Source organism: Protobothrops mucrosquamatus, unplaced genomic scaffold, assembly GCF_001527695.2.
Source record: "Protobothrops mucrosquamatus isolate PMUCROS unplaced genomic scaffold, P.Mucros_1.0 scaffold5226, whole genome shotgun sequence".
In the NCBI taxonomy this organism is placed as follows: domain Eukaryota; kingdom Metazoa; phylum Chordata; class Lepidosauria; order Squamata; family Viperidae; genus Protobothrops; species Protobothrops mucrosquamatus.
Window position 1 is genome coordinate 27,653 of NW_015391094.1, and position 8,029 is coordinate 35,681.

Sequence of the window (8,029 nt, forward strand, 5' to 3'; positions counted from 1 at the left end):
GAGAATCCTCGGGGCTCCGGAGGAGTTCTCGCCTACATCGTCCATATAGGACGACTCGGGAACTCAACTCCTACCCCGGGCAGCTCACCTATCCCCTTATGCCCAGGGGAAAGGTATCAAGCCGTTTGACAGCTGATGCTGGCTGTCAAACTGGCTTTTACGCGAAACAGGCGGGAGGCAGCAAACAGCTGCGACCGACAAAATCGCCTGCCACCGGAAGCTCTCTATCCATGCTTATTAATATGCACCAGTACCAGCTATCTCAGGGGTCTTCAAACTTGGCATTTTTAAGACTTGTGGACTTAGCTCCCAGAATTCCTCACCCATCATGGCTGGTTGAGGAATTCTGAGAGTTGAAGTCCACAGGTCTTAAAGTTGCTAAGTTTGTAGAGCCCTGACTAGTCAGTCGGCCCTTCTTCCTCTTTCCCTCTCCTCTTCTTCCTCCCTGCTTTCTGAGCTCTCCTTCCACAGTGTAGTAAGAATGCACACACACCCCAATCCCTTCCCTGTACCCTTAAAGACAAGTGCAAAGCAAGAAAGGCTCACAAAAGAAACAGAATAAAGAAACATATAAATTCGGAGCTTTTTTTTTCTTTCTTTAAGCTGCCTCAGGCATATCACATGTCACAATGTTGCAATTTGAGACTGAAAGGCTCTGGCAATTGTGAAAATCTTTAGCCTTAAATTAAGCCTGTTTACCTTCAAAGAAAGCTTTCTAAAAGATGTAGACAGACACAAGATAAGGGGGTAAAACTAATTACATTTATTTAAAGGGATTAAACCTATGGAAGGCAACACTTTGGACTTATTGCTAGCCTTTCTGAAACAGATTAAAATATTCCAATAATCAAAGCACACAAACCGAACCTCTGAATTACAAAATGCTGTAAAAACTGCACAAAAATCCTTATGGTAACCCAATCAAGCTGCCAGCTGATCCAGAACTAAATAAACCCAGCTCCTTTCCGGCATGCTCGTCTCCCGGCTTTTCATTTCATCAGCGCTGATTGCATTCTCCTGGCTGGAGAAAACGAATCAGGGGAGATTTTCTTCCACAACAGCTACTGCTTCTTCACTGTCTCTTTTTCCTCCCTGCCTGCTAAGTTCTCCTTCCACAGCTTCTTCTCCATTCCCTTCTCTTTCCCTGTTGTCCTTTTTTTCCCCTTTTCCCGCCAAAACCACCTACTTTTATAGCCGGTCCTCCCCCCTTTTTTCTTCAGTTCACCTCCAGCTCCTCACTGCTTCCAGAAGCGCCAATCAGCTGGAGACAATCACATTTTATTGGTTTTTTAGTTCTTAAGACAAAGTGCTCAGGACATACCGTGGTGTTGGGGTAATCAAACATTCAAAAATAAAACCAAATATAAATAACTCAACTCAATACATTCAATGTCCCCTCTCTATTTCCCTCAAATAGCATAATACATTTAAGATGTTCCATTTGTAATTTATATTTCTATAACTGCTAAACCTATTTTAAAACTTTGTAATTTTACAATTACCATAATCAAATTTAACTTTAAATCAACAAGTTATCAATTCAGGTATCCCTTCCAAATATATTCTAATTCNGATAACTTAGAAGTTCATAAGTAAATATTGCAGCTCCCTCCCCTCCAAAAAATGCAGTAGCAAATTACTTACATATTGTTCCCCTCCCCCAAAAAACTCAAAAACTCCCCAGGAATCAAACTGTACTTGATTGAGTCTTTATTCTTAGCTGTATAGTTCTTGGTGCTGTCTGAGTTTGGATTTTTGGTTGCAAGTCAGTATGGGGTTTGCTGCCTGCTTATATATATAGTAGCTTTCCCTGCATGTTTTGGTGGGGTTTCTCCATATTTGGAAACCATACCCCTACCCCACACACACCAGCATTAGCAAGGCAAGCTACTGCATATAAACAGGGAACAAGCCCCACACTCCCTTGCACTGATGATGTAATCTAGTTGGGTAATGAAACATTTGCATATACACACACAGCCAAGCTTAGGAAGCATCCAGAACTTTACACCTCAGCCCTGAGCTGCAGATAGTATTTTCTAATTTTCCTTATTTTTAAAGTATGGCAAAATAAATTTAACAAAGTGGTTCCTTTACACATGGAATATTTTACATCAAAAAAATGTAACAATGTGTCTTAATGCCTCATTGAAATGATATGGTTCCATGAAATGGATAGATGTTCTCCCTTTTTTCCTCTCTCTTTTTTTTCTTTCTTACTCTTCCCCTTCCCTTCCCTTTCTTCTCTCTGGTCCTTTTCTGCAGATCCTGATTTTCCCATCATGACCGTCTCCAGGCTGCTCCTCCAGCTGCTTGTTCTTCTTGGGGTTTTGCTGGTGCACTACGGAGAAGCCGCAACTTACCAAAGTTTTTCAAGGAGCCACATCGATTATCCCAAAACCGGAGCCAATAATCCAAATGCCTACTGTAACCAGATGATGCAGCGAAGGGGGCTGACGCGAGGGAGGTGCAAACCCAGCAACACCTTTATCAATGCCCCTCCCAACAATATCAAAGCAGTTTGCGGAAGTGGCGGAACGCACTATCAAAGGAATTTGTATGATAGCAGGAGCAGTTTCCCAGTGACCCATTGTAGTAACACCGGAAGATTCCCAAACTGCAATTACAATGGGCGTACTATGAACCGGAGGGTCCGCCTGGCCTGTGTCCGCAGGAAGCCTGTTCACTTTGAGAGACTTTTGTAACAGGTGGTGTATAACAACACACCTGCAGAAGTCCAAGGATGCGCTGGTCACAGCATGCGAATGCTCCCTTGCTACTGCTCTTTCTGCCATCTACCTCTTAGTGCATCTCCACCAGCTTAGCAATAGTTCTTCCCCTCCCCCTCCCCCTCCCCCTCCCCCAGGAAAGTCAACAGATCACAGGACCAAGTTGAGGAACTACAGATCCCCATTTCAACTACTTCTTTACTCTTTCCCTGCTCTTCTCCTGGGTTTTTAGATGAATTTATTCACATCCTAGATTAAAGATCTACTTCATTAGGATATGAGCTAGAGATTGTTTCCTGGGCAGGTCATTTCAGTCTACCTTTAGTATTTCCCTTGCAAATTCATGTTCTGGGGGGTGGCTTGGAGGTCTATCAATAGTCAAGAGACAGCCATCATATCAGGAACATGAACTTGTGAGTCAGCCCCACTTGCCTGTAAATCAATACGGAAAAGTGTTGAACAGACAGGTACGCAGCATTAGAGATGTGTGGTTCCTTGGGTTTGGAGGGGAACATGGGTTTCAGAATGAGGTGGGGAGAAGCACATGTAGTACCTATCTACAAGCTTTTCAACCAAAGTCATGTTTTCCCAGGATCGCTCTAGATGCTTTAATGTAATGTCTTCTTGCAATAATTTCTGTGTCCCATCCAATTAACCAAAGATTGCTGTGGTGTACAATGCCAACACAGAGGTTGTTATTGTCTACATGTCATTTGTTCCAACCCTAAATAAGCTGCTGCAGCTTAAACTGTTTCTGCTGATTTCTCTGAATAAACTAGATGACTGCAAATTGCAAATAACGAGAGTGTTTGATTCTAAAATTTGTACTTTCTAATGCAACTGGTTCTGAACCAAGTAATTATTTTCTGTTACACCCTTTGAGAAAAATGCTGCTTTGCTCACAGACAATACCACCCCCATTCAGGGGATTTACAGCTGCAGGGGCTCTACAGCTGTAGGAAACCTTGGGTATAATTCCCAGGGACCTTCAAAATTACCAGTTGGTCAACTTCTATGGCAGAAAATCATTAAATTCACTGCTGAAGAAGAATCGCCATAATTTATTATTTCAATTTAAAATGGTAAGGAAATTAAATTTCATATCTTTGGGGCACAATGTCTAGCAGGCCACCAAAAGGCCAAAATGCTTGGAAAAAACAGTGTATGCCATGCCATCCTAACTTAAGATGATCTATTGCAGAAATTCAGTTGCATTGCTAGAATGTATTACATGCTTTCTCCGTTCCATAATATTTATGGAAAGTAATTCAGTAAATACCATGAGTTTTTTGGGGCATCCGCAGAAGGATCCAGCCATATCACTCACTCTGTTACTGTCTAAGTACCTTTTTATGCAGCAATACTAATTCTGGATTACATTGTAGGATTCTAATAAATAGCCACATTCACTTCAGCTTCTTCTACTTTCCAAGCTGCACATTTTTCAGTGAAACACACAAGGTTTTGACGGAAGGGTTGATTCGTTGCATTTGTTTTATGTTGGCATGTTATTCCACATAAAAAAAAGTTAAAGTGATTAAAACCTAGCTAAAAAACCCATAATGCAATGCACTAAAATGTCTTTACCTAACCTAACTGCATACTGATACAATGCGTACTGATTGGTCAATTCTGAAGTGTGAAATGACTTTCAACATTATTACCAACCATACCTTTCAACCTGTTTCCCAGCAGACTTGCATGTATAGATTATGGAGAAACTGGCTCATTTTCTGGCTGAGATCATAGTTGCTCCTCTATAGTTGTTCATTTATAAGAAAAGGTGATGACAAGGAATCAAAAAAATCAACATGTTAAATCTAAACCTTAGTCAGATGCTATATTTTTTCTATCCTGCTCTATGGAGTAGAGAGTTGGTCTCTGACAGAAGGCCACCTGAAGAGACTAGAAGCATTTGAAATGTGGATTTACAGGCGGCTGTTACGTATAAGCTGGGTTGACAAGATCAGAAATGAGGAGGTGAAAAGCCACCTAGAAAAGCCAAGGGAAATCATCAAAACAATTAAAAAATGAAAATTAGAATATTTAGGACATGTGATGCGACACCCAGAAAAATACGGCATACTCCATTTAATCCTCCAGGGAAAGATGGAAGGCAAACGAGGTCCAGGCAGAAGAAGAACATCGTGGCTTCAAAATCTAAGGGATTGGTTGGGACAAAACTCAGCAGCACTTTTTCATGCGGCTGCTGATAAAAACAGGATCGCCAACTTCCGATAACGGATATGGCACAAGAAGAAGAAAGAAATCTAAACCTTATTGACTTATTCTCCAAAGCACCTGTGAAAACACTTAATCAATGAAACATTTTGCCACTCAGAGTTGTGGGCGCTCCACTGCTGGATGTTTTCAGATTGGACAACTATTTGTTTGAAATGGTATAAGGTCTCTTGCCCTGGGTATGGGGTTGGACTAGAAGACCTCCAAAGTTGCTTTCAGCCCTATGATTTTATGTTTATGTCTAACTTTTTTCATACTTTCCCTAAAAGTCAATTCTTAGCATTTGAATATCTTAATTCGGTAACAATCTAAAGTGTCTTGTAGATGCAGGAATGGTCCAAAGAACCATACTGCACTGACTGGGAAGGACCAGGGAAGACTGATTAAGCGATTTTAAGGTGTTTTTTCTCAATCTGGTTCTACTTTCCAGATGTTAAAGAACATTGTCCATGGTCCTCAATCTGGAATGTTAAGAATTGAATTCCAACTCATAGGAAGAAAAGTAGGATGAGGAACACTAGAATTAGCTTCTTACACAGCTTCTCTTGTGAGAGAGGTTGAGTTATTACCCGTGGTGGCACAGTGGTTAGAATGCAGTACTGCAAGCTAATTCTGCTGACTGCCGTCTGCCAGCAGTTTGGCAGTTCGATCCTGATTGGCTCAACGTTGACTCAGCCGTCCATCCTTCCAAGGTCGGTAAAATGAGGACCCAGATTGTTGGAGGCAATATGCTGACTCTGTAAACTGCTTAGAGAGGGCTGTATATAAGTCTAAGTGCTATTCTTATTGCTACTGCTGTTACTCACTTAGTGGAGCACTTGGTTGGTGTAGGTGGTTTTTCAGTAGATTTGTCTTTCTACTTTGCCATCATAGCCTCTGCTAATGAGGATATCTAAGAAGAGTACTGTTGTGTCCTGAGCCTGCAAAAGCAGGCTCGGGACGTTGCAAGAGTCCCAGGCATTTGCAAAAGCTGCCCGGGACAAGACTGAGCAGCGCCGGCCTTGCACACATGCGTAAGGTGGGAAAATACCGCCTTGTCATTGGTTGGAAATGCCCGGGGATCAGAAGGTATAAATAGAGGCCTGCATGCCTCTGCTCGGGTTGTTCGTAGAATGGAAGCAGAGAATAAAGATTTGTTAGAAATCCTTCGTCTCAAGTGCCATTATTCTCCGGACTTAACACTGGCGACGAAGGTGGGATCCAGTCTATACAGCTAGGAAAGCTTGAAGACTCACCCAAAGAAGTCTGGAAGAGAAAACGGCGTGGAAGTCAGCGTTATCCTGCCAGTACAAAATTGCTGGAGGGTGCGTGCAGCTGAAGAAGAAGACCCTGATCCTCGATCATGGCGAAAGTTGGGCATTTACCGGAATTCGACGTCTCTCACCCCGAGAGGTGGGAATCTTATGTTGCAAGAGTCGAGACGTATTTCCGCATAAACCAGATTCGGGAGGAAGGCTTAAAGACTGCCACATTGTTGTGCGTTTGTGGGCAAGACGCCTTTGAGATCACCGAGAGCTTAATCGCCCCGGACTCGCTGGAAACGGTATCATACTCCGATCTGAAGAAAGTTTTAAAGGAACACTTCCAGCCCAAGCAATCTGTCATGGCTTGGAGGCACACATTTCAACAGAGAGATCAGCGAGTTGGAGAATCAGCAAAAGAATATGTTGCGGCCTTGAGAAGAGCAGCTAAACCATGCAACTTCAAGGACTTAGAGGAAAGACTGCGCGATCGTTTTGTGTGTGGACTGAGGAACACAGACTTACAGCAGAGGCTGTTCGCCAGGGAAGATGTCTCCTTCCAAGATGCTCTGCGAGAGGTTTTGGCTGAAGAAGCTGCAGGTGGTGTGGTAAAGAACATGCGACCTAAGCAAAACGCTCCAGAGACCGCCACTATTCACAAGGAAGACGTGCGCGAGGATTCGGAAGAAGATCCTGAAGAAGAGGTGGACAAGCTTTACCAAGCAGCTGGGAGGAGGTCCAAGGATCGTCAGGACAAGGGCCCAGCTGAGCTTCGTTGCCTCAGATGCGGTGGACGCCACAAGCGAGCGGAATGTCGGTTCCGTTCCGCCATTTGCCGAGCGTGTGGGAAGAAGGGCCACATCGCTGCGGTCTGCCTGGGTCGACAGAAGGTACAACTGAAGGAAGAATTGAACCTGAAAGGTACCAGGGTGCCCAGTCAAAACAGGGTGGGGTTCTGTGCAACACGCCGGAACATTTTAAGAATAGGCACACACAAACCCCTTAAAAAGAAACTAATGCTTAAAGTGAAATTGCAGGGAGTTCCATTGTCGATGGAACTTGACATGGGGTCTGCCCTATCCATAATTTCCCTCAATACATTTCACAAAATCTGCAGCAGCAGTGGCCAGAGAGTTTCGTTAAGGCCCTCTAATGTAATCCTTACAGATTTCCAAAATTCTCAAATGTGCGTTAAGGGGGAGGCCACCCTTAAGGTACAGTACAAGAATTTTGCAGGCCCCCTAGACGTGTTGGTTGTGGGGGGTGAGCGAACGAGTCTCATTGGACTCGATTGGTTTGAGGCCTTAGGAATTCAGGTAACAGGGCTACATAAATTGCAAACACAGACCCTTGCAGACGTATGCAAGGAGTTTGCAGATGTGTTCAGTTCTAAACTAGGGTCCTACACAGGACCTCCTGTTTCACTTAAGTTAGATCCAACGGTACAGCCCATCAGGGTTAAGCCTAGGAGGGTGCCATTTGCTCTTAAGAGTAAGATTGACACTGAACTGGACAAGTTGCTCCAGCAAGGCATTCTAGAGCCTGTAGATTCCATCCTGTGGGAAACCCCCATTGTATTGCCTTTAAAGGCAAACGGGGACATCCGGATTTGTGCTGATTACAAGTGCACTCTAAACAAGGCCCTACAGCAACATGCTTATCCTGTGCCTGTAGTGAGCCACATTCTGGCTTCTCTCAAGGAGGGAAAATTTTTTGCTAAGCTTGATCTGGCTCAGGCATATCAACAGCTGCCTGTTGATGATGCAGCAGCTGAGGCCCAAACTATTGTCACCCATCGTGGGGCTTTCAAAGTGAAGA